General features: G+C 39.5%; 1 long non-coding RNA gene across 1 annotated transcript in view; it reads right to left on the reverse strand.

Annotated features, from left to right (window-relative positions):
* Positions 1–19355, reverse strand: part of LOC120103503 (uncharacterized) — a 57024-nt gene extending 37669 nt beyond the window's left edge. Inside the window, exons 1-2 of the long non-coding RNA XR_010052513.1 lie at positions 18733–19355; positions 16138–16484 (exon numbers count right to left, since the gene is read on the reverse strand). This is a non-coding gene — a long non-coding RNA (uncharacterized LOC120103503). The remainder of the gene's footprint in view (positions 1–16137; positions 16485–18732) is intronic.
* Positions 19356–27764: the final 8409 nt, after the last annotated feature.

Consider the following 27764-nt stretch of genomic DNA (forward strand, 5'->3'; position numbering starts at 1 on the left):
TTTAAATGCTCAAGAAAATGTATTAAACTCGTACCTTCAAGAAATTCCCAATCTAGGCATTGAGAACAGACTTGAGATATATTTTGACAGTAGCATGTGATAAAAAGCTGCTATCCTCAACAATAAAAGGACTTCAGGGGGAATCACTATCCCTGAACTCAAGCAGTATTACAGAGTAATAGTGATAAAAACTGCATGGTATTGGTACAGAGACAGACAGATAGACCAATGGAATAGAATTGAAGACCCAGAAATGAACCCACACACCTATGGTCACTTGATTTTTGACAAAGGAGCCAAAACCATCCAATGGAAAAAAGATAGCATTTTCAGCAAATGGTGCTGGTTCAACTGGAGGTCAACATGTAGAAGAATGCAGATTGATCCATGCTTATCACCCTGTACAAAGCTTAAGTCCAAGTGGATCAAGGACCTCCACATCAAACCAGACACACTCAAACTAATAGAAGAAAAACTAGGGAAGCATCTGGAACACATGGGCACTGGAAAAAATTTCCTAAACAAAACACCAATGGCTTACGCTCTAAGATCAAGAATTGACAAATGGGATCTCATAAAACTGCAAAGCTTCTGTAAGGCAAAGGACACTGTGGTTAGGACAAAACGGCAACCAACAGATTGGGAAAAGATCTTTACCAATCCTACAACAGATAGAGGCCTTATATCCAAAATATACAAAGAACTCAAGAAGTTAGACCGCAGGGAAACAAATAACCCTATTAAAAATGGGGTTCAGAGCTAAACAAAGAATTCACAGCTGAGGAATGCCGAATGGCTGAGAAACACCTAAAGAAATGTTCAACATCTTTAGTCATAAGGGAAATGCAAATCAAAACAACCCTGAGATTTCACCTCACACCAGTGAGAATGGCTAAGATCAAAAACTCAGGTGACAGCAGATGCTGGCGAGGATGTGGAGAAAGAGGAACACTCCTCCATTGTTGGTGGGATTGCAGACTGGTACAACCATTCTGGAAATCAGTCTGGAGGATCCTCAGAAAATTGGACATTGAACTGCCTGAGGATCCAGCTATACCTCTCTTGGGCATATACCCAAAAGATGCCTCAACATATAAAAAAGACACGTGCTCCACTATGTTCATAGCAGCCTTATTTATAATAGCCAGAAGCTGGAAAGAACCCAGATGCCCTTCAACAGAGGAATGGATACAGAAAATGTGGTATATCTACACAATGGAATATTACTCAGCTACCAAAAACAACGAGTTTATGAAATTCGTAGGCAAATGGTTGGAACTGGAAAATATCATCCTGAGTGAGCTAACCCAATCACAGAAAGACATACATGGTATGCACTCATTGATAAGTGGCTATTAGCCCAAATGCTTGAATTACCCTAGATGCCTAGAACAAATGAAACTCAAGACGGATGATCAAAATGTGAATGCTTCACTCCTTCTTTAAAAGGGGAACAAGAATACCCTTGGCAGGGAAGAGAGAGGCAAAGATTAAAACAGAGACTGAAGGAACACCCATTCAGAGCCTGCCCCACATGTGGCCCATACATATACAGCCACCCAATTAGACAAGATGGATGAAGCAAAGAAGTGCAGACCGACAGGAGCCGGATGTAGATCGCTCCTGAGAGACACAGCCAGAATACAGCAAATACAGAGGCGAATGCCAGCAGCAAACCACTGAACTGAGAATAGGACCCCTGTTGAAGGAATCAGAGAAAGAACTGGAAGAGCTTGAAGGGGCTCGAGACCCCATATGTACAACAATGTCAAGCAACCAGAGCTTCCAGGGACTAAGCCACTACCTAAAGACTATACATGGACTGACCCTGGACTCTGACCCCATACGTAGCAATGAATATCCTAGTAAGAGCACCAGTGGAAGGGGAAGCCCTGGGTCCTGGTAAGACTGAACCCCCAGTGAACTAGACTGTTGCGGGGAGGGCGGCAATGGGGGGAGGGTTGGGAGGGGAACACCCATAAGGAAGGGGAGGGGGGAGGGGGATGTTTGCCCGGAAACCGGGAAAGGGAATAACACTCGAAATGTATAGAAAAAAAAAAAGAAAAATAAAATTAAAAAAAAAAGTATAACCAAGATTGGTTATGGGACTGAAAAAAAAAAAGAAATGATAGGAAAACAGGGTAAGAATCAGGAAGAGGCATGCAAAGAAGGTTGAAGAGGCTGGGTTGGGTGACTCATATGTGTAGTCTTAGCAACCCAGAGGCTAAGACTGGAAGGTTTCTCTCAGTTTGAGATCAGCTATACCTACATTAGTTCTTGGATAGTCTTACATACAAGGTAAAAACCTCCCTTGATTTCATAAATGAATGAATGAATGAATGAATGTATTCCTGGCAGTTTCATAACTTATGCAAATTGGTGGAAGCTAAAAATGCCCTTGGGTTTGTGTTTGCATGTATTTCCAGTGGGACACGGTGGCTGTCTAGGCACCATAGAGGGCTGGGGACACAATGTCAATGTCTTGCTTACTCCTTTGTAAATTTGGACTTCATGCTATAGATGATTAGACTGATGGAAGGAATTTGAGCAGAGATATCAGAGTTAGCACATAGTGCAATTTACATCTTCAAGTATACATGCATTTCAACTAGTGTTAGCAAAACCTCATTGTTTGGGCTTTGAGTGTAGAGTGCTTGACACTTATGGACTTTGTGAGGCCAATTCAGTAACGTGAAAAATGAGGAAGAAGAAATAATTGGCTTCGTCATTAAAAAGTTGTGAAATCAAAATGGGAATCGCCAAAGTATATGGCAGGGTGTATAGAATGTATAAGGCCCTGGGTTCAACCCTTGGCATAACACATATGATAGTAATAATAATAATAATAGTAGTAGTAATAGTAATAATAATAAATATTAATTAGATGCTTGCCAATCATGAAATTTTTGGAACTATATTAACTATTTATCTACAGAATAACTCTTAGTTTCATTCAAGTTTCAGTAAGTAGGAAGGGTTTGTAGGACATGCACAACATCTGCCTCCTTTGGTCTCTTCAAGTCCATTCCCTGGGTTAGATACTTTCTCTTTAGACAAGATGCAAGGAAAGCTCCATGATGTCCCTGGGAAATCTCTGGGGATTCAAGGTCTTATAATTATTTTAAGGACTATTCCCCAGCTCAGTCATTACAATGGCTATTCTCATTAATCAAAACTGCACTCTCGTTGAAAGTAGATGTTTCTTCGTTCTTTGCATGGAGTGCTTTTAGACCATTGGTCTGTGTGAAAAGAGAGGTTTGTTCAGTTTCATTTGTGTTCACATTTGAGAAATTTATCTTTGCTACCCGTCAGCTGTGTCTGAAGTTGGAATTGAAAGGGGAGGGTGGAGAAAGAAAGAAACGGGGGGAAGACTGATGAGAAAAAAATGTCAATTTAGAAAAGCATTATACACAGTATTGGGAAGCCACAGAAACAAGAAACAAATATACACTAGCAATTAATTAAATTTGAGACTGAGAATGAAAGCCTTCCCAGTGACTTGTACTTTGTGTGACATGCTAAGGTGCTACCTCAAAGGGGACAAAACTGCATTTATTTGTTCAAGAAGTATTAAGTGCACACTTTACTTTTATATCCATATGAATAGACATTTGCAATCTGTGAACAGCTTGATTTCCATTGGGGAGAGTAGTAAACAAACAATTAGAATGTGTTTTGATAAGAATGCTAACAGCATCGTGCCTCAGAAATTAGAGGAGCTCAGAAGAGGAACCCGTGTGGCTCTGGGTAAAATGGGTACATGATAGCCTCTGGAAATCCAGACTCCAGACAGGACCTGTGATTGGTGAGTAAGTACCGATTGTGTTGTCTGTGATGTGAAAAGGGCTGTTAGTCCTGTAGAGTTAAAGGGCTAAGGAAAGGACTTGCTTTGATGCAGGAGTTTAGTTATTAGTTGATTGGTGTAAGGGGACATTGTGTAGCATTCCATTTACTGAAATACTCTGCTAGATGGTGCTCCCAAGCGACTGTAATGACCCTGAGGAATTCTTACTGCCTAGTGATGTTGCAGCCAATCACTGTGTCATGATGAAATTCTCAGATACTGCTGATGATACCGGGATAAACAGACCTACTCTGCTTATGTTCTTACAAAAACCTGGCTTATCCAATGATAGTAAGTAGCACTTGATAATGTCAATAAGCAACTACATTACTGGCTGATATATTTACTAGATGGTTTGTTATTACTTTAGAGTCTATTCTAATTATTTTTGAAGGAGTTTGGTACACAACAATATGACATGGCTGCTAGCAGCTTCCCAGATGTCCTGTCTATTGAGTCTCGTTGCTGCATCGTTTTCAGCTGTGCTTGATTTACTCTTTAATCTCATGTTGTTTTGCTCACCATGTGCCTAGTAGTCATCAGCTACTAAATATTACGTTATGCACGACATGACAAAGCTATCAAAGGATGTGTTCCTCAGAACGTATTCTGACTATAAGCAGACTGGGAATAGGTAGGTCACATGGGATAAACCCCTCAAGAGAAGGTTAACCCGTTAGTTAGCATTTATGGGGTAAGAAATGCAGGCATGGGGAATGAGTTAGGTACTGAAGCAAGTTCTCCAATGTCACCCCGTGCTTTGATGACATCCTATGAACATGACATCATTTCAAACTATATGTAGTTATATTTGCAAACACAAGTTAAGACCATGTTTTAAAAGCATCACTATTATCCCTGCCCCTAAATGTAAGAATATCGAAGGAAATCCCTAATGGGTACTTTTATTTTCAAATATATTTAGTTTGTAAATCTAAGCTTTAATAACTCTACCTTCCCCATGACAGCTACTAGTATCATCATTAACACTGATCAAAAGAGATATCTGGGTTTTCGGATTTGCGAAGGGAAATAAAATGAGATAATTTGCAAGATGTAGTACCAGAAAAGTCATTCTCAGTTATTCTCATGGGTCCCATAAAAATGCAGCTGACAAAAATCAAATAATTAAAGCATTAAGATATGCAATCATTCACTGCATTTAATAATTGCATTTAGTAGTCACTACAGATACTTGTACCACACCACAGATGGAGGGAATAGTGATCCAAAATGAAGCAAAATAAAATGGTCAAAAGAAAATCTAGGTTCTGGAAAGGCATAGCTAAGGGGCAAGGGCTGGGTGTGGTTTTCCTGCCATGGTTTCTATGACTTTTCTGTAGGGAAAGTCCAGTAGTACACTTTCTGTTCATTTCTGTAAGATCTACCTGCAGGAGCTTGAAGAAGTTTAACCTTCAGGGTGAGAAGAATTCTTTCTGAGGTGGGGGGGGGGCATTTGATAAGACTAAAATTATCTTAAGTCATTGTGACTAAGAGAGTCTTGGTTAAAAATCAAATAAGACTGGAAAAGGGTTAATTATAGCCCTCAATACAAAGCTGATACAAACATTCCATAAATGGTTTCTTTTTTTCTTTTTTTTTTCAATTTTCATGACACTCTGCAAGGTAAGTAATAGCACTCATATTTTATCGATGAGAAATCGAGGCAGAGAGAAGTTAATAAATTATCCAGGTTGACAGAAAATTTACCAGGGTTGTCTCTTTCATTTTCGGTTTTATGCCTGGACCAGTGAACATTCTCAATAAATATTTTTGAATGAACGAATGACTGAATGAAGTAATAGAGTGGTCCCATTTAGATATGTGCCATTTTAAAGGTCACTTTTTGTTCTGGGTTTTACTCTTTATAAGTAAATGTATTGCTGTCTTCTCTCATAAAGGAAATGTCCCTCAGAGGCGTCTAAAATAAAAATTATGATGCATTAAATTGAATGCAGAAGATGCCTCACTGAATAAAGTGCTTACCATACAAACATGAGAACACAGTTTAGATCTCCAGCACCCATGTAAAAGCTGGGTGCAGAGGCAAATGTTTGTAACTCCAGTGCTGAGGAGCCAAGACAAGAAGATCCCAAGCTCATTGGCTAGGTAGCCTACCTAAGATAGCTAACTGCAGACTCAGTGAGAGGCACTATTTCAAAAAATAAGGTAGATAGCATTGGACAATATTTGATTTTCACCTCTGGTCTCCACATGTACATATGATGCACACAGAAGCAGACACTGTACACATACAGCCACAATAAAAACATATGCTACAATTTCAGAGGATCTGCTTTGTAAAGTGAGAAGAACAGGGTATAAGATGCTCTCCATAGGGGTTGGGGATTTAGCTCAGTGGTAGAGCGCTTACCTAGGAAGCGCAAGGCCCTGGGTTCGGTCCCCAGCTCCAAAAAAAAAAAAAAAAAAAAAAAAAGATGCTCTCCACGGTGGCACTCAGAATACCCAGATCTGAGCTCTACCTGTCTTTCCGGAGCTAATCGGTTTGTCTGAATATGAGTGGAGTTTTAAGCTGATCCATTAATAAGCCATTCTGAGCATTCTCCCCTATGGATCTTTTGACTCCCCCACCTCTCACTCTTAAATTTCTCCCTAATTCTCTAGGTTCCAAAAAAAAATCCATTCAAATATATGTACCTGTGGAGATCATAGGCAGCATCAAGAAGAGTGTTACTTTTAACAAGGGTCAAAAATATATAATTCCTTCGATCACAGAAAGGACAAAATTTTGCTAATTTATCATGGATAGAACAAAGGCAGGAAGAAAATATTTTTGCCATAATCATGGATTCCCAAAGGAAGCTTTACAAGGAAGGTAAAACAGGACCCTTTTTGTAGAGAGAAATTCACTTCCATACCCTCAGGCCAAAGACAAACTCACAAACCAACAGGAATGGAATGAGGAAAGCGAAGTCCTCATAAAGGGCCCCTCACTTGGCAGCTTGTCCACCTGCTAGGCTGCCCAGCAGGTAACTGTGGTTCTGACTGGTATCTACGAAGGGTCTTCAAGTCAATTATTATAAAGGATGCTAAATCTAAAGTCCCTTTGACTGTTTCTTTACTCTATGTTCCCAGGAGACAGAAACAGCTGGTATGTTTGGCTTATATGAAGGTGAATTCAAGGTAACAAGAAGAATTTGAAATTCTGTATGAAAGAGATGTTCCTATAGAAATACTAGTACAATGGGAGAAGACATAGACACAGTTAGGCATGGGATGAAGTCATAGTACAAAATGATGCTTTTCTGGTAAACCTCTGGCCCAGCACTTATTATTGTATTACAAACATCTCTGTTTGAATGCTTTGTCCAAGCTGTTGGCATTACTTTGGGAGGTTATGGAATCTTTAGGAGGTAGGATAACATTTGAAGAAGGTGTTTCCTTGGAATGTTTGCCTTGAAAATGCAGTATAGCCTCCTTCCTTTCTGAGCTCCCTGATTTCCTCACAGTGGAACAAGCGTGTGCTTAGCACACCATCTCCTACAGACCTCACCCTTCTTGCCATGTCTTCCACACCACAACAGACAACCCATGCATCAAAACGAATCTTTGCTTCCTTAAATCATTCCTACCCGTCAATGGCAAATGTAGCTAATACAATGGTGCCCTAGAAATGTTCTGCAATCGCCACCCGTCTCCAGCAGCCTAGAAGCACAGCCTACTTTGCGGTCATGAATCCGGAGCTCTCTAGATAGAAAAACAGCATCAGTGCAATCTGGTGTTTGGATAGAGAGCGCAGCAGCAGAGACAACGAAGGAGGGAGGCGCACATCAGAACACCTGCTCCAAGATACCACCTGAGAAACAGCCGTGCGCTCACAGGATGGGAACATCTGTGCACAGCTCCAGATTCCAAGAGCTTTGAAGCGCAGGAGGGAGGAAACCGGAGTGGGGAGGAGGGCAAGGGGGAATCAGACTAAAAGGAAGTAAGAAATTAAATGAATCAGATAATGTAGAAGGAGGTGTTGGGAATAAAGATGTCTGTAGAGGTTAAGGAAAGAGAGCGGGCTGCAGATAAACTATTCATAAGGAGATGACTTTGAGTACAAATGGTGAGCGTGGCTCTTCTAGAGGAGGGATCAGCACTCTGTGCTCTGACACAGTAAGAGTGTGCATAAAAAGTCACAGTCTACTGCTGGATGCTTAGGTAACGCAAAGCCACAGATTGTGAGCAGTTTGAAAGCATCTGGCTCTCTGCCCGGTGAGGAAGCTATGGCACTTCTCAGGTGCCAGGTCTTTGCAGCATCTACAGCATCAATGGTTTCCTCGTTTGATACTTTGACTTCTAGAACTCCAGTCACCCTTGGTTTTTCCATTCCGTTTTATGTTTGCTTTCTTTCTAAACCTGTATGAATCACTCTTGGGTCTGTTGTTATGTATTTAATTTGAGACTTTGCTCAGGTTACATTTAAATGAAGTCCCCAGATACTTTTATAGGTAGGAGGTCTAGAAAGAAAAGGTAAGGGATTCTAGTCAAAACTATAGCCTTTCCACTCACAAGTCTGCTGTGTGTGTTTACGGTGGGCATTTGGCCTTGAGGATGGAGTTGTAGAATGGGAGGCCATTTGTGTTGAATCTTGAACGTTGAATAGGTGTTTACCAAATGAAACAAACACGTGACTAGAAGAATCATGGAAGCTTGGAGGCTGTTTTGAGTATGGGGAGTGTGTTATATACAGAGTCCTTCAATTCAGAATGAGGCTGGTTTCTTGTGCTTGGCTATAACGTTTCTGTAGATTCTGATAATGTGTTCTGGAGGAGCAGTTATGGTAAAGATGCTTGATCTAAACAGTTTGTGATGCACACAGGCTACTTTGTTACTATACAGAAGGGGCTATCACTTGTTTATGTACTGTTATGCTCCATATGCTGGTGAGTTAAGGTTTACAAAGGGTTCCTCCTGCCTAGGGAAGTCGTATTTAATATGTTTCATCCATTAATTTGTGGTAATAGTAAACCATATATATTTTTTAATGAAGTGTTTGATGCCTTCTTAATGTATACAGCATTTATAATGTTGCTAAAATGTTATCAAAGAATCACAAAAATGTGAGTCAGGAATGTGCCTGTCCTCTAACAGTGTTGGGCAGCCTGGTAAAGCCAGTTAGCTCTGCAGTGGGGCCCAGAGAGGACAGAAGATGAAGGCAAAGGTAAGAAGGTAGGAACCAATTGGGGTCCTCGCAGGGATCTCAGTGGTAGGAATAAAGAATGCTGGAGACACCAAGTTCAAGAGCTTGCTTTCATTTTCATGCAGTTGGAAATAGAGAACACTGCAGGTGGACATTCTTTACTGAACAGGGACTTTGGTAGAAATTATTTGAAGGGCAGACAGTCAGCTGCAGGACATCATAGATACCTTATTGTAGGGCAAGAAGACTTGAACTCACCTAAATATATAGAGATACAAAAGAAAGATGCTTGCAAAAGTCAGATGTCCTTAGTTCCTGAAAATGGCAACAGACTAAATGTAGGAAGCCAAGGAAACTGGAATCTGGGCAAACCCCTCAGCTTCTTGGCTGCCAGGACCCAGCGGGGAACGACACTGCTCAGTGCTCTCTTGTTGTTAATCATTTTTCTCATTTTCCCTAGTTGTTAACCCTGGGACCATACTAATCAACTCCTCGTTTCCCCGGTACCCGTGGCCTGCCCGTGGCTTACATGGTTCTCTGGTTATTACATGAGAGTTTAATCATTGTCCAAACCCAGCTCCATGTCTTCCTTGCAATTTCACCCTTGATTCAGTTTGTGTTTTCCAAGGAAGTGTAGCTGCACAGAGGTGGAAAGAATCTGTTTAGAGAGAAGATAGATGGGAATGGGAAGCCTCGTCAAGAAGAAAGATAGGACGTGGGGGTGATGTATAGAAGATTTTCTTTTTCCTGATCCTCGAGATAGAAATGAAAAAAAAAATCCCAGAAAGTAAAGGGAAATCGGCGCTACGCTTACACATTGCTGCATCCGTTCTTCATCCCTCTGCATGAGGATGAACCTGAAACTGGGAAGCAGAAGAGCCTTTAAATGAAAAACCCCAGAATGCGGAAACTTGATATGCCAGAGGGAATTATTCAGAAGTCGTGTTTACTTTCCCCTCTGTCCCTCTCAGAACCACCTGCCTCCCACTCTAAGACTCCCTCACATTCAGAAACGGAGCAGAGGAGGTCACCCAAGTCAGCCAGGGCTCTTCAGTCACCAGGAGCCTCCATGCTGACCAAGTCACTTGAGGTATTACTCGTGCCCCCACTATATAAAATCGTAAAATGCACTCCTCAGGGACCAGCTCCTAAAATCTTAAGGGAATTTATGAATTTGTGATTTACGTATTTAAATTTTCTAAAAACAACAACAAGAAGCCCTGCCAAGTATTCTGACTCCCTTCCCCCAATCAATACTTGATGGCAGTCACTGGGCTATTTTCGGCTAGCATATAACTATTCTATTCTTTTTCTCATCTCTAAATAAAAGCATGTGTATCTTGACTGCATTTTCCGTGTCAACAGCCATTTCATGTTGCTCCCTTGAAACCAATCTCCTCAAAAGTACAGTTTCTGACTTACACTGTCCTTAAGATTTTTTTTCCCTTTTCAACACCCAAATTAGGCTTTCACCTCAACCACTTCAATGAAAATGCACTTGGCAAGATCGCCAACAAGAACTCCTGTTTTATAACTCCAATAATTACTTCCTCCTCCTTGCCCTCCTGGCCTCTGAGCAGCTTCTGATACAGCCTTTTATCTTTTCCCATTGCACACACGGTCTTAATTTGGCTTCTAAGTAAGATATTTTCTTCCTGTTTCCCACCAACTTTACAAGCTTATTTGCAGCCTTGATCAATGGTTATTTTCTGGTGGATTTCATTTGTTGGTTTGTTTAGTTGTTGTTTTCAATCTCTTTCTCTCAGCTTTGTGTGTGTGTGTGTGTGTGTGTGTGTTTGTGTGTGTGTGTGTGTGTGTGTGTGTGTGTACATAGGTATAAATTCACCTTAGTGCACATGTAGAGATCAGAGAACAAACTCAGATGTTGGTCCTTTTCTTTCACCTTGAGGCAAGGTAACTCACTGTTGTGTATGCCAGGCTAAGTGTCCCATGTGCATCCAGAGATTCTCTTGTCTCTGCATCCTGACTACTAATAGGAGCTCTGAGATTACAGAAAGACACTACTATGAACAGCTTTACTTGGGTTCTGCAGAACTGAACTCAGACGACCCAGCATCTGAAGCCTCTATTGTGCTTCAAGTGCTTAAACACTTAGCTGTGGTTTTCTGATTGCTTGCTTGTCTGAGACAGACCCTGACTCTAGATGTAGCCCTGTAGCCTAGATTGGCTCTGAACTGATAGAATCCATCCCTGCCTCAACCTTCTAATGTTAGAATTATATGTATGTGCTACTATACAAGACTAATACCTTCTCTTCTGTCCCACTAGTCAGAACTTGGAGCTTTTATGCTCCATTGACACTCATCTCCCTGTGATCTCAGCCAATAACACAATTTTCCATACCATTCACAAAATATGATTTCTAAATATTGACTGTGACAAGACTACCATTGCCTTTCCACAGGCTATAGCATCCTTGATCCCTCTCTTACACAGTCCTCCTTCATTACTAGGTTCCAGGGGCTCTACTGTTGAAATCTATCCACTATCAGACACTCGCAGACACCTCTTGTCCAAGTCATTGTTTTGTGTTTGCATTCCTGGGCTACAACCTGTATTTCCAAGTCACAGAGAAGGGATACATCCAACTGTGGTTACAGGAGGCAACAGGCATCTGCAGATGCTTTGGCTATTGTCTCAGCGAGCTGAGAATGGAGTAGAAAATGCATGGCTGTTGTAGAGGTGGGCATGCGCCCAGAAGCTCACACTAACACTTTTATCTCTGACCCTTAGCCCCATTCCTCATACTTTGTGTCTGGCTGTGAGCTACAGAAATCTGACTGTTGGCTCTACATCTCCCAGATATTCTTGTCCTCTGAGTTATAGAATGGGAGACATGGACGGTATGTCAGAGGGAAAGGAAAATGAAAGAGTCTGGTTCATCTCATCTGTCCCCTGTCACGTTGCTGGACATCTATTTGACAATGACTGTTCCTTGGCAGTCATGGCAAATCTTCTTGGTTGTGTAGATGCTACCCTTCATGCTTTAGAAATACCACTCACTCCTCTGCTGTGGTGCCTGTACTCATACTTCGTCAGTGCTACCAACCATTTCTAACTCCTTCCTTGTGTTCATTCTTTCGAGTAAACACTCTGAGATACTTCTCTATCTCCAGGTAGGAGCCTAACCAGCATGTGTAGAATTACTTTTTTCATTATTAAATAACAAAAAATCTTAATGTTAATCAGATTTTATGACCAAAAGGAACTATTATAAGAGAGCTCACAGCAGTGTAGGAAGTTCATCATTGTGAATGAGACAAAGATGTATCTGCTCTCTGAGCCTTGGTAAGAGTGAGTAAAAAGAATTTAAATTGTAGAAGTGAAACAAATACACAAATCTGGACTGAGTAAACATGAGCGTCCTTAAGCACAAGGTCACAAGATAGTCTCCACTAACATTTTGGGGAACTTATTTCAGGGAATTAAATCTTTATATCATTTTATTTCTCCTGATGTTTGAAAATATTCTTATTTCTTAATACAAAAGAGGATATTATCAGAAAATTGGAATATGGAACAAATACAAAGAACAACAACTAAATCCTAAGTTCTGTCACTTCAAGATAAGTTTGAATAAAATGTCTTTCCATCAGACAGCTGCCATGCACCATTCCTTTGGAATTTAGAACAGTTTCTGTCTTACGTTCATGGTGTTTTGAAGTGCGTATACATCAGTTACAATTTTCAGGGAAGAGGCAATTAAAAAAAGTCTGTAGCATTGACTGCTTGCTGTATTTTATTGTTCTCTCTCATCTTAATGTAAAGAACATTTATTCTAACCATTAGTATTCAAATGAGCAAAATCGGTTACTCAATTATCTGGATATTTAGCCTTCTTTTATATTCTTTTTGTATTGGCTCTGTGCAAATTCACTCCCATAGAAAGACAAGGCTTATCTGGTCGTCTTCTTGGTAAAATATGCTGTTACCATTGTCCACAGTGACCACAGGGCCACTGAATCTTGGTGGTGGCCTGGGGGTGCGTTGGGGATGAGTGTGGGGGTTGGGTGTAGAGTAGGAGGGTGGGGTGTAGGGATATAGTGGTAATGTGAACTTCTAAGAGAAGAGCAGAAGAAGGTAAGGAGGAACTGTCGAAAAGAAAGCAGCTCTAATGTTTACTTGTCAAGTGTAGGAGGAATCTTCACACATACCTGAACTGAGGCTGGATTTGTGGTACAGCTGAGCAGCAGAAGTCTCCAGATCTTTATTTTTGTTTTTTAATTATCACTCTCAAAATCAAACATAATTTTGATTTCTCCTGAGTCATATGCTATCTTTTTAAAATAATTGTTTCTGAGAGGATAATTGTGCTCATTCTCTCTGTTCAGATCTCTTGGTGGCTCAGCTCTTTCTCTGCTATTTTATAAGACATGGAAAATGATTTATTTGTGTTTACAAAATTGTGCTTCAATTCTTCCTCAAGTTTTTAGGTATTTTAGTTGTTTGACATTAATTTTGTTTTTAAAAACGGGTATATATTAAACTGAGAGTACAAGATAATTCCCAAGGTGTCTCTAAATATGGCCTTTTTCATCCATCTTGCTAATAATGTAGTAAATAAGCCCTGCTAATTAATGATTTTTCTTGTTTCAAGTCAACACTTCAAAATACCTTGACTACTGAGGAAATGGCTAACCAATAACTGCCCCAACTTAAGCACCAGTCCCTGACACTATTGATGCTACTCTGTTATACTTGCAGGCAGAAACCTAGCATAACTGTCCTCTGAAAGGCTCCACCCATCAGCTGACTGAAAGATGTAGATTCCCACAGCCAAACATTAGATGGAGCATTGGCACTCTTACTGAAGAGATAGGGGAAGAATTGAAGGCACCAAAGGGGATAAAGGGGATAGGAACTCTACAGGAAGACCAGCAGAGTCAATTTGGGGCTCTTACTGATGAACCATCAACCAACAGGCATCCATGGGCTTGACCTAGGCACTGTTTGCATACATAGCAGATGTACAGCTTGGGCTTCATGCAGGCCCCCAACAACTGGAGCAGGGGCTGTCCCTAAAACTATTGCCTGTCTGTGGACTCCATCCCCCTAACTGGGCTGCCTTGCCTGACTTTAGTAGGAGAGGATGAGCCTAGCCTTGCAGTAGAGACTTGATGTGCCAAGGTAGGGGGGATACACAATAGGGAGTCTCCCCCCTCTCAGAGGAGAAAGGGAAGGAGTTTTGGAGGAGGGACTGTGTGAGGGGAGGAATGAATGGGAGGTGGGGTGCTGATCTGGATGTAAAGTGAATAAAAAACACGACTATAGATTCAATGCTATTATTTTCTTTAAAGAAAATCTTTACTATGTGTAATCTTCTTAGAGTCAATCTGTTCTCTAGTCCCCTACCCTATCATTTTCCATCTCCATTCTGCTTTCTTCCTTACTGTCTAAAAGATTCTCAACATTTTCGTTAATGTCCAATTTGACTTTTTACCTCATTACAATCAGGCTTTACCGCTTTCAATGTGGGTTTCCATTGGACTTTCTCTTCCAGTTTGGAATGTTGCTTACATTGTTTCTTTCCCATAATCATATGTATGGACTAGCTTACCCTAGAATTCTAATCTATGTTGTGATTTGTTTGTTTCTATTCTACTCCTGTTCCCATCTGCCCCTCTGTTCTGTTTGTTTTGCTTTCAGTTTCCCTTCACTCTCTCTCCTGTCCCCTTCACTCTCTTCTCTGTCTCCTTCTCTCTGTCCTCTGTCCCCTTTCTTCCAATCTCCGCTCTCCTTGCCCTTTCCCGGGCTATAGATGAAACAAAGGATAGAATTTTACCACTTTGCAGTACCTCTCAGATACCACAGTTCTGCTCCTATTATGTATGTATATAAAAAAAAACCCTGTGTAATTCCATTCTGTGGTAAATTTCAGGTAATCATATTTCCTAGCTTTTATGCTAAGTAGTTTTAGAGTTCTGCTTTTTCTAGTCCTTTATATCTTGCTTTGGACATTTGAGTGAGGATCCTTCATATCATATGAGTTTCCCATGATTTCACTTTGTCCACTTGGGTATTATTAAAATGATCTTCTGAGGTGTGCAGCCTGGAAAAAAAAGCTGGTGTTTACAAACTTGGCCCAATGCCTAATTTTTTTTCAAAAGAGGCTGTACTGGGAATAATTCACATTCAATGAACTGCGTCCATTTAAAGTCTACAATCTGATGAGTTTTGACAGAGGCACAGTGGAACCACCAGCCCAGTCAAGATACAGAGCAATTCTGTCAATCCTGCAAACATTTTCTCCTACACCTTTGTAGCCTCTACTTCCCTCTATCATCAGGTTTTTATTTCTGTCACTTTAGATTAATTCTGAATATTTTAAATGCCGATATACACGCAGTCATACAGTACGTAATCTGTGGTGTTTGGTTTCTTTCACTTCTCTTAACGAGTGTGCGTTCCATCCATGTTGTGTGCATTAATACTGTTACCAGAGAAATTTAGGTTCCATTTTCTGGGTTCTTAATCTCCTTAGTAAAAGGATTTAAAATAGAAGGGTAGTTTGAGGACAGGTTTATTAGCGATGAAGTGAAGAACAGTAGGACAAGGTAAGCTGTAAACCTCGGCAGCTGCAAAGAGAACAGAAATGGGGAAGAGGAAGAAAGAAAAAGCTATGTGTTTGTAAGAAACAGCCACATGGTGCGTGGGCAGCTGTCTGATGGAAAGGGGTGGGGAAGGCAGGTTGAAAGCTTTAGAGAAACAAAGTGAGGAAATCCCAAGTGTCCGGGAAAGCATGACCAAGATTTGTCCAGTGTCTGAGAGAGAAAGGAAAAGTTAAACCTTTCTGACTAACTAACCTATCAATACAGGTCACCTGTAAGCAACTGCCTGTTGGAGAGGTTGCTGGGAGAGGGAAAAACAACACATTTAAGGGATAGTTATTCTTCCCATCTTCTTAGCATGGCTTCAGGTGACCCAACTTTTCTGGGAACTGTTAGTCAGGTGATTAAATCCAAACACAGCTGGATTAAAAATGGGACAGTATATGTAATATTTTGGGTAGTTCCTAATGTCAGATTTATACCTGTGGCCAAGAATAGAACATAAGTTCTATTATTTTGAGCAGGAAGGGCTATAGCTTTACCTTAAGGAGCTTCAACAAAGACCAGAAACTTACAGTTTGTGTTTGTATGCACTTGGGACATTTAAATCCAAAGGGATTACCCAACTGAAGATGAATTTTCTATAGTTGTCAGAGAAACAGGAAGTAGAGATTTCAAGCCTTTGTGGCCTGTAAGGCTATTGGAAGAATACTCCATTGCTGTTTCTTGTTAAAACTGTCACTGGTGTTCTATTGCACAGCATGGATAGATAGAGTTCTATTTTCATCAATCTGTTGATGGTCATGTGACTATGAACAACTGGTGATGGGTTAACTGGAGGAAAAATACATCTTGACCATTCTTACACCGGTAACAAAAATGGACTCCGAATTCATTTGGGCATAGGAACCCATAGGACTTCCTAAAAAAGAGAGTAATTTTGTGACTGTCACTTGATGATGATATCTCGAACAGGATGTGAATTATAGAAAAAGCAGTTGATAATAAGGCCGTAATAATTCTTTAAAAATGTCCATAGACCAAGAAAAATTATTTTTAAATCATTTCCTATTAAATGATTTATATAGGACTAGTTAACTCTTAGCAACAACATAATAGGAAAACCATTCGATGGGTAAAGGATTTGAATTGATATCAATGAAGAAATATCTAGTCAATAAATGCATAAAGGGAATCTCAAAGCCATCAGTTGTCAGAAAAACAAAGTAAGTCTATATTTCTTAGACTAGTAAGAATTCAAAAGACAACTGGGTGGTGGTCACACACACTTTCAAATCCTGCACTCCAGAGCAGGGAATCTCTGTGAGTTCAAGGCCAGCCTGGTCTACAGAGTAAGTTCCAGGCCAGCCAGGACAGTGATTCTCTGTCTTGAAAATGAAACAAAAATAAACAAACAAACAAAGCCCAACCAAACATAAAAAGAATTTAAAAGACCAAACAACATCAGATAATAATTAGAAGAATATGGAACCTCCTGAACTTTGACAGACTGATGCTGTAAATGAAAACGGCACAGAGTTTCAGACAGTTTCCAGTATCTAATAACTGTCTGTTAGTCACAGACATCAAAACATAGGTCAATCTGTATACTATCATGCATTTGTGTCCAAGCAGTTCTAGTTACCATAGCTTTAACCCAAACAAAATTTAGCATTATTCAGCAGTACTATTCTTTCTGAATAATATATAAAACATGAAAACATTATACCTGGTAAAAGAAATAAAATAAAGGGTTCAAAATATTATATGATCATATTTACATGGAATTTTATAAGACCCAAACTATTATAACAGAGAGCAGAGCAGTGGGTTCCTGGAAAAGGTCTCTGGGGTAGAAGGTGACAGCAAAAGAATGAGGACATTTTCTGGGTGATAACACTATTGTATATCTTCACTGTGAGCATAGTTGCATGACTTAAATTTCATACCAGGATTCATTAAAATATAAACATATGCATGAATTTTTTCATACAAAATATGTATTAATAAATCTGGGTAAATGTTTTTATTTATGTAAGCATACTATTTTTTGTAATCCAGTTTTGTAAACTCTAATATTAATTTCATCTAACTTTTAGCTTCTGAAATAGAGTTAAAGACAAGTATTCTCCTTTGATATTATTTTTATGCCTTTTGTCTGGAATTCTGGGTTCACTTTGAGCATTGTTAGTGGGAAATTAACCCCTTTTTCCTTGGTTATATTTTCACATCTTTCCCCCCACATTTTTGATATTTTAAAAGAAGTAAGTTTGAAATAGCTGAACCGTTTATATATACATATTCTTTTTTATCAACTATTCATACCATTCTCTTTTTCTTCATTTGTTAAGTTTTAGAAAGGCAATGAAGGGCAGATTAATAGTAATACAAAGTAAAGGAACTTGGTTCTGCTACATGTCTCTGCAGTATGTATGTGCATGTGTGTGCATGTGTGCGTATGTGTGTATGTGTGTGTGCATGTGTGTGTATGCATGTGTGTGCTTGTGCTGAAGTGTGTGTGCATGTGTGTGTATTTTGCATGTGCGTGTGTGTGCGTGTGTGTATGTGTGTGTGTGTGTGTGTGTGTTGCATGTATAATGATAACAAACTCTTGGTGCAGTTTTATATAAAGGTGTAAAGCCTTGTCCAACAGGTAAGATTTGAGTGCATCTCAAAGAAGAGAGGATGTTCTTCTTGGGTGTAGTGTTGGAGTGACTTTTACAGAGAAACTCTGGAGCAGGACTCTGGCTTGCATATCTGAAGCAGACAATTAACCATGGCAGAGTGGTGGAGGGGCGGTGGAAGGCAACAGGAGATGGTTTCAGTGAGAATAAAGGGGAGGATAGTTAGTACCACTTGGACATTGGCAAGGAGAAATAAGATCTTAAGTAATTTATAATCAATCTTCATAAAAGTATTGTTCACTTAAGCAGCATTTAACTTTTTAGTAAGTATGTGCAGAAATGCATTTGGTCTGCCATATAATCAGAATTATGGGACTGGGATAGTGTGGGGCCTTCTAAGCTTTGTGAAGACTTTGTCAGCAATTGCTTTCAAAGTCCCTCTCTGTTCTCTTTTAATCTAATCTTTGTGCTGGAAGCTTTGACTCACTGAATCAATAACATTTATGCTTTTCAAAATTATCTAAATAGTTGGTGTGTTAGGCTTACCTCAAACAGATTCAGGTGATTCAATATGTGATCATTCCATCTGACTGTTGCATCCCAGAATTCTGCAGTGCTACAGCAGTCATTACCATAGCAACAGGTCAGAAAACAACTTTCACTTTTCTGGACAATGCTGAGTCCCACTCTGCTACTCTATCTATCTATCTATCTATCTATCTACTATCTACTATCTATCTATCTATCTATCTATCTATCTATCTATCTATCATCTATCTATCTTAGTCCATTACTGGGTTACTTCAAGTTTGGTTAAATTTATCATATCAGATATTTGGCTACAAATCCCCATTTCTCTCAGTCATTCCTACCCTGTCCTTTGTTTCAGAACTTTTTAGTGTTTTTATGTGGTTATTATCACAGACTCCTCCCTTTTTAGTTTATTACTGTTTAAATAAGGATATTGTGACTTCTATATTTCTATGGAAGAAAAATACTGGTAGTGGTGAATTTATATTTTGTTTCTTTTCTCACCAGTAAAACTTCAATCATAACTATGTATGTCAAATTATGATCAGTTAGGTACCAAAATTGATAATTATATTAAGTATTTTAACATAATATGGAAAGATTGCCTTTATTAATAGAAAATATTTATATTAACCTTCCTTTAGCACTACAGAAAGTGCTTTTATTTCTTCAATGTTATTAAATGTGTTTAATTTCTTCACTTTCATGATTCTAGTAACCAAACATAAACATTAGTCTGGTTCCACCTGCATTTATGACTTGAGCCTGTGCTGGAGCCAGAGGAATTTCCAACATACTGCAAAAGCAAAGATGATTGGTATGAGCCCTAGGTTAATCTTGTATTCATGATATTAATGAAGTTAAGATGAACCTGATGAGGTGTAACTTCTCCGGTTATATTTTTGCCCTGGAGGATACTTAAAAGTAACGTGATGCATATTGCTTTCCCTGAGTGACATGTGATTTGCTTGCTCTGCTCTGGAGAAGGTCCTTGATTCATTGAAAAGGGGCACAGACAGAAGGATCTCTCAAACATTATAAGAACCATCCACCCATCCATCTAATCCTCTACCCCACACAGTATCATTTTATGACTCAGGAAGCTTATTTGATATATATTTCTCCCTACACATTTTAGCTGTTTTAACATCTGATTTATTATTTGAGATTTGCTAAAAATCATCTTAATATGATTTTCTTTGTGTCTTAGAGTAGAATCTTTCCTCCTTTGGGTTCCAAAACCAGCTACTGGCACAAACCACTAGTATTCATGCTTTTGGCTAACACCACAGGTGTTAACATCTAAGCATAATCAAGTCTCCAGTTCTAACCATTCCTATGTCCAAGCTCCTTGTGGGAATTTCTCTTCCTGTTTACTTCTGACTCGCCTTTGATTCCTCCTCTCTAGTAGAATTTATTGCCACATAAACTACAGCAAGATGCTCTGCTTCTTACTGGGGAGGAAAAATATCTGGGGTATAGTTCTCTCTTGCTCCCAATGCAGGCATTGACACAATTCATAAGGGTTTATTAGGAATTGATTTCAGCCATATATATGGCTAGAAACATCATATGGCCCCCAATTTCCAACAGCAATATTAGTTCAGTCCCATGTGTGCTATTCCTGTGTCCTGCTTGTGCCCCACATTTGGTACTGTCCCTCTCCTCTGGCTAGCTCTTGCCACCTAGCATTCTTCTATTACCACATGTAAGGGCATTTCTGTTGTTCGCTAGCAGTGATGCAGCCTGACTGAAGGAACAATTTTTACTTGTTCAGATTTAATGAGCATGTATGTTGTTTGTACCCAATCAATGTTTGTTCAATTATTTAGATCATGCTGGATATGATGCGTGTGACAGCCAATGGAGAATTTTCAGGACAAACTGTTTCATTAACTCAACTGTCATATTGAATTTCATAGTGTGCAACTCTGAACCAGGTTGGAGAATAGGCTTTCTGTCTTCCTTTTCCTTTCTTTAATTTTGCATCTAGGGTCTCAGTGTAAATTTTCATCAGTCTGTGGGTTAGTGTGTCACTGTTTGGACCTCTGAGGAGCTGCTGTGCTCCATTGTTCTGGGAATCTCAAGCATAAGATCCAGCATGCTTTCAGGTTCCTGGAAAACTGATGTCATTAAATAAATCATACAGAAGATAATACAAAGTAGTTACAAGTAGACAATACCAAAGAAATATTTGTCTTGCTTTACTCTTATGGTTCCAGGAACAAAGGCACAGAGGAAAGAATAAGACCAAGTTGCTTCCCCTTCCCAGTGTCAATTTTGCCCAGGTGTTTGTGTGATAGCCGTGACTTGGTGTAAACGTTCAAACTGCAGATCCAGAGGAAAATATGCTCTCTGTGCTGTAGCCAGGTTCTAAAGTTGCAGCTTAGCTGTATCTCCAGCCTGGATAGCGGTTTGAGCTTCCTGGTACCCCTATTGCTTTGATATTATTTTCTCTCTTTTGGGGTGTGTGTGTGTGTGTGTGTGTGTGTGTGTGTGTGTACGTGTGTGTGTGTGTTTCTGTGTCTGTGTATTTATGTGAATGTAAGTGTGTATATATGTGGGTATACACATGTATACATATGAATGGTGTATGTTTATGTGTGTGGGTATCTTTTGTGTGTTTGTGCATGTGTGTATGTGAATGTACATGTGTGATCTATATGCGTATACATTTGTGTACATGTATGTACGTGTATGGTGTATGTGTGTATATGTGTATGTACGTGTGTGTACATGTGTGCATGCGGGCTTACATGTGTGTGTGTGTGTGTGTGTGTGTGTGTGTGTATGTTTATGTGTATGTTAGCAGCCAACACTGAGCATGTCAAACTGTAGAATTCATCCTCTGAAAGCTAGTTCTGAGCTTCTGAATAGGCATTGGATGAAGCCCTTCCTGGAGTCTTGTCCCTTGCTAGGCATCTGCCACACCACCATGTGCTAGTCGTCCTCACAGTGTCCAGGGAGCCACGTAGCAGGTCTGTGCCACTTCACTGACCCCCGAAAGCCCTCCGCTTCCACCATGGGGAGTGAGATAAGTGTGTTTATCAACTGCCAAGCTTGGAATGGAAGTTTTCTCCTTGTGGGAATGCATCAATCTCTTCTCAGGACTGACCTTTTGCAGTAGTTCCTCTTGTAAATTAGGTTTTGCTTTTCCTGATTGCAGAACAAAAATGAGCTTCATAATTAAGCTTGTGGTAGACAAGGTGGCAGTGGCCCTTTGTTTTCCCAGTTGTCTTAACTGTGTTCTGAAGTATGAGCAGGGACTTGGAGCTTTGCGATGATGACATAGATGGGAAATTCCTTTGGGCTTGCTGGCTCTAGCTGGCTGGCAGGATGGTGTCTGTGGCATTTGACCTCACAAAGTATTGTAGGCTTCTTCCAGGTGTATTCACATACAGCTACATATCAGCTTATACCAGGCAAATGAGAAAAATGTCACTGAAGCTGTGCGTGATTATATATTTATACTATCCTCTGTGCAGTCGGGCCTCAGCATACAGCTTACATCTTGAAATTGGAACAAAGAGGCATTTGTTATTTTCCGAGTAGTGACAAAGCATTTCTCAAGAACATTTTGAGACACGGTTCTGTTGATTTAACTGAGGCTGAAATCAATGGGATGTTTTCCAAAGAAAGTTGAAAGGCCACTGCTTCATTGCACATCTTTTATGTCCTTTGGAAGCAGCCAGCCTACGAGCACACCCTGGCACTCATTACCAAAACTTTAAGAGCTGTTCCTACCCTATTGTTTTGAGGCTAACATGAAACATCAGCTGAAACAACAAAAAATCAAAATAGAACAGCCCTCTTTGTGATCATTAAGACAATATTAAAAAGGGAGGAATCGATACCATTGACCCAACTTTGATATTTTCTGCCTTAGTTCAGTGTTGTCACTAAACATCTCAGTTGCTAAACTTATTACAGTTTAGAGAAGCTCCTAAACTATGCAGTGAAATAATCCTTTTCTGAATTGAGGTGTTGTATAAGTTATATTATTCTCCAATGAAAAATAAGCACGAGATCCAGCCAGCACCATTTGTAAGCCAGGGCAATTTCTTCATTAGTGTGAGCACCTTTTGACAAGTTCTTGAATTCTGAAGCCTTATAGTTATATTTGCCTTTGTTGTGCTGAATAAACATTGGTAACAGTGTCATGTCTCTATTGGCTTTGACAAGGTATCATGAAGGGAGCCTTCATATAACCAACAATGAAAATCTAGAGGTGCCAAGGTCATGTGCAATTTGTTGGGGGCTCATCTGTCATTATTTTCAGCCTCTTTGTAGGTATTTCAACAAGTCAATTGAATACAGAGCTCCAAATATATTTTCAAGACAAGGTCTTACTATGTAGTGTAAGTTGGCATTGAACTCATGACTTTGTGAGTCCATCTACCACCACATACAGCATAGCTCATAAGAATGACAAAGGATCAGTAGTTATTAGCTACTATTAATATTAATACTTATCAATATTAGCTACTATTTATTGAGTATGGTTGTGTTATAGTAAGCAAATGAACCCCTGACATTGTATATGGGAGTTTCCCATTTAGGCCTGGGTGGCATTGCTGTAATATATTCAATTTGTTTTTGTTATGTTATCTTATATTTTTGGTTGTGAGCCTAGCCTTTAACGGCTGAGCCATCTCTCCAGCCCAATGTTATCTTTTGAATGAGCTAGGCATAATCTGTGAGAGATGTTGGCTCTATCTGGTCAGGAAAACCAACCACTGTTTGAAAAGTAGATCCTAGATACATAATCAGAACTGGAAGATTTGCAGACAGAGTTTGTCACAGCTTTGCTTCTCTGATTTAGGCTTTGAAAGTGAACAGATAAAGAGTTCCCTTTCGTGTTCTGCCCATACATAGGATGAGGCTAGGTTTTGGAAGCAATGAATAGCAAGCACTATCTCCTTAGGGGACCACCAAAGAAGATATGACTCCCATAGAGTTTTGTTTATCCAGTCTTTCTACTATCTTTCTCTTAAATGTTGGAATTCTCGGCAAAAATACACTGCTAGCTTGCTAAGTTGTCCTAACTGGACAGTAAGATGTTAAGTGAACGACTTTTCCCTTGTTCAGAACCCATACCTCAGTGAAGCAAATGCAGACTCCCCAGTACTTTGGAGGAAAGAATTCCAAATACTGTGTCTCCAGCTTTCAGGCATGGAGTTGCTCTTCCATAAGTTCCTTTGGAAATTTTCCTTGGAAAATTATCTCTTTAGAAGTCCTTTTCTTTACTTTGTTAATGATACAAAGAAGAAATAGTCCTATATTGTAAATGAAGACACTGAGATTTATTTTTATTGGATATTTCATGTATTTACATTTCAAATGTTATCCTCTTTTCCAGTCCCCCCCCTCTTCCATCGCCCTTCCCCCACCTTTATGAGGCTGCTCCCCCTTCCACCTATCCACTCCCACCTCAATACCCTGATTCTCCTACATTGGGGAAATGAGCCTTTACAGCACCAAGAGCTTCTCCTATTGATGCCAGACAGTGCCATCCTCTGCTACATACGTAGCTGAAGCCATGGGTCCCTCCATGTGTGTTCTTTTTAGGGCAGAGGCTTTTCTTTGCTCACCATCACACTTCTGTTCTTGGAGTACTTCCCTTTCTTGATAAATTGCCCCTAATTTTATTACCTTTTATCATGTGCCTTGTTAATATCTTTGTCTTGGAACAGAATGAGCTAGAAGCTTTAACAAGTGTCCCCAAGACTCAGATCCCTGCTAGCCCAGGAGTCATATTAGTCTGAGGAAAGAGGCCATACTACATTCAGTGTTGATGATCTTTCATGACCCAGTGTGAAGTCTGACTTGTCTTACCACCAGAGAGGAACTGAACTTTTCTTCTGCTTTCCTTACCTTAATATGCTGTGCTAGCACAGAGCTATATAGAGTAGGCTACTCTCAGGTTACTATGATCAAAACAGTGATTGAGACGCCCTAAATACAGAGACTTTTCTATGTCTCTTTGGAATGATATACTGTATAGGACTAGGCTCAATAGCTATTATTGTTTTTACTTGATGAATTAGAAAAGTCATTAGTATAATATCTTCTATCTTTGAGTTGATGTTTATGAGTATTTCTCAATGTAATAAAAGTCAAGTGAGACAGCAGATGTGGAAGAACCTAGGCAAGCAAAATATGTATGTGAGAACACACCTCACTCAGCTTTACATAGAAAAGACTTCCTAACTTGGGTATTTGGGTAACAGATACCCACTGAAGTAGCTATCATTGGTACCACATAGCAGTCTTTAGACCAGTGGTTCTCAATCTCCCTAATGCTATGATCCTTTAATACAGTTTCTAATGTTGTGGTTACCCCCACCCATAAAATGTTTTTTGTTACTACTTCATAATTGTAATTTTTCTGCTGTTATAAAATGTAATGTAAATATATGTGTTTTCTGATGGTCTTAGACAACTCTTGTGAAAAGGTCATTCTATGCCAAAGGGGCTGTGACTCACAGGTTGAGAAACACTTCTTTAGAAGTTCAGAATCATAAAAAACCTAAGCTATAATTGATTAAAACCTTTATCTTTTTTAAAATTCATTAAAAAAAGTGTGTAGGTATTTTGCCTACACGTGTCTGTGCAACATATTCATGCAATGTCTGTGGAGGAGAGCAGAAGGCATCAGATTTCCCGGTTAGTAGCTGACATCTAGGTGATGGAAACCAAATTTGGGTCCTCTAAAGGAGCCATCTCTCCAGCCACAGAACCTTTATTTTTTAACATGATTCTCAAGTGATTTAAAAATGTGAAAAGCATTACTATAATTAAATCCTACAAGTTTCTATCTCATTCCTTAATGAAGTAAAGAAAAAGTATCAGGGTCTATGGGCTATTCCAAAATAGGTTCTTGTATGGGATGCTTCAAAGGAAAAAAAAATAACTGCTTATCTTTACAAAGAAATGATTTTCAACATTGTTCATACTGTAGAATAATTTAGAACCTTTAGGAAATTTAATAACTGGGCCCTACTTTCCGATCATTTGATTTTAACTGTCCTTTGCCTGTCTCGGGCCTGTTCCAATCTTAATAAATAATCTTATCATGGTTCTAAAGTCGGGAAGCAGTATCTGTACATGAAGCAGGAAAGACCATCTTCAGTCTGAGTCGGAACTGAGAAGAACCATTTGAAATCTTTTCTGTGTTTTTCTTAACTCCAGTATAAAAAGAATGGCATTTCCAGACTCTAGAGAAAATGTGGGCAGAATTCAGAACCCTAGTAGGAGAAGTTGGGAACATAAGAAAATAATTGTGATATGTGTGGCAGTTGTGCTCTTCGGGAGATGCAGCTGATTTCAATTCTCTGTAACCGATGAAAAATGTCCTTCTTGAGAATCATGTTTTTCATGAATGGGAGAAAATACCACTTATTAAACTAAATAAATGTTCAAGGCTGAAAAGAACACAGAGAGTCCCCGAGTTTCTGTCACTTCTATTTGATGGACATCTATATTTTCTACCTCTGAGGAATGATTCTTTCCTTTATGGTCATAAGCACTTCCCAGCAGAGGCCACATGTATTCTCTTTCCTCTTACTTTTCCTAAAAAATAATCACTTCCGTCCTTCCTGCCTTCATTCCTGCTTTCTTTCCTTCCTTCTGCTGTCTCTTCTTTCTTTCCTTTCTTCTCTATTGAATATAGAAGTATTATGCACCTTCTGGGTGTACTAGAACGCAATGGTGTTTCCATTTTTCTAAATACACATTACACTTTTATGAATTCTTTATGATTTATATATACATCCTTTATAAAGTTTGATATCTAAGAAGTAATCTGGAGCATTAATAAAAGACTGGAAAAGAAAGACTAGTGGGAAATTTTGACTTCTTTGTTTAGGATATTTATATTTAGCTTGTGAACAGCTTGGAGTCCTTATTTAATTTTTCTTGCCTGAAAGTAACTCGGTCTGGTGAGCTTCTCAAAGGTCAATTAGAATTTTATTCCTGACTTGTGTGGGTATTATCAAATCTTTCTAAGTTAGTACATTGTGCACGGTTGATGTGCACATTGCTGATTCCTTCAACTCAGCCATCAATAAAGATATTGAATAGGCAATAAAGATATTGAATCCTGTCATACTGTGGGACAAAGGCATGGGTGTTTACAATAACACGTATGACCCAAGCAATCTTGCAGATTGAATTTATGCATTCTTCTCAGAAGCAAGGCATGGAGCTTGTGGCAATTTTATTTACAGAAAGAAATTTAAATATTATTACAATCACTGCCATTCAGCCTTATAATCTCTCTCCTCTGACCTATAGTATGCTTCCAACTACCCTCTTACTGTGCAGCCAATGGCTCTTCATTGCTATCTTCTGTTCAGATTGAGTTGTGGCACAGGTCACTTGTGCTCTGGAACTGATAAAATAGCTGCTTCTTGACTTTGATGTCTCCTGATTTCTAGAAAGGATTAATTTCACCATAACTTTCCTTGTTCTTTAGTTCATCCTACCTATCTATTCCCTTCATAAAATGTAGTAGTTTTTTGTTTTTTTTTTTTTTGGCAGTTCATTTTGAACAGCAGCTCTCAATCTGTGATCTGTGGGTTGCAACCCTGACTTAGTCAGGGTTCCTATTCCTGCACAAACATCATGACCAAGAAGCAAGTTGGGGAGGAAAGGGTTTATTCAGCTTACACTTCCACACTGCTGTTCATCACCAAAGGAAGTCAGGAGTGGAATTCAAGCAGGTCAGGAAGCAGGAGCTGATGCAGAGGCCATGGAAGGATGTTACTTACTGGCTTTCTTTCTTATAGAACCCAGGACCACCAACCCAGGAATGGCACCACCCACAATAGTCTGGGCCCTCCCCCTTGATCACAAGTTGTGAAAATGCCTTACAGCTGGATCTCCTGGAGGCATTTCCTCAACGGAGTCTCCTTTCTCTGTGATAATTTCATCTTTTGTCAAGTTGACACACAAAATCAGCCAGCACAAACCCCTTTGGCAAACTTCTATCTCCAAAAGTATTTACATTACAATTACTACCAGTAGCAAAATTACAGTTATGAAGT

Source organism: Rattus norvegicus, chromosome 6, assembly GCF_036323735.1.
Source record: "Rattus norvegicus strain BN/NHsdMcwi chromosome 6, GRCr8, whole genome shotgun sequence".
Lineage (NCBI taxonomy): Eukaryota > Metazoa > Chordata > Mammalia > Rodentia > Muridae > Rattus > Rattus norvegicus.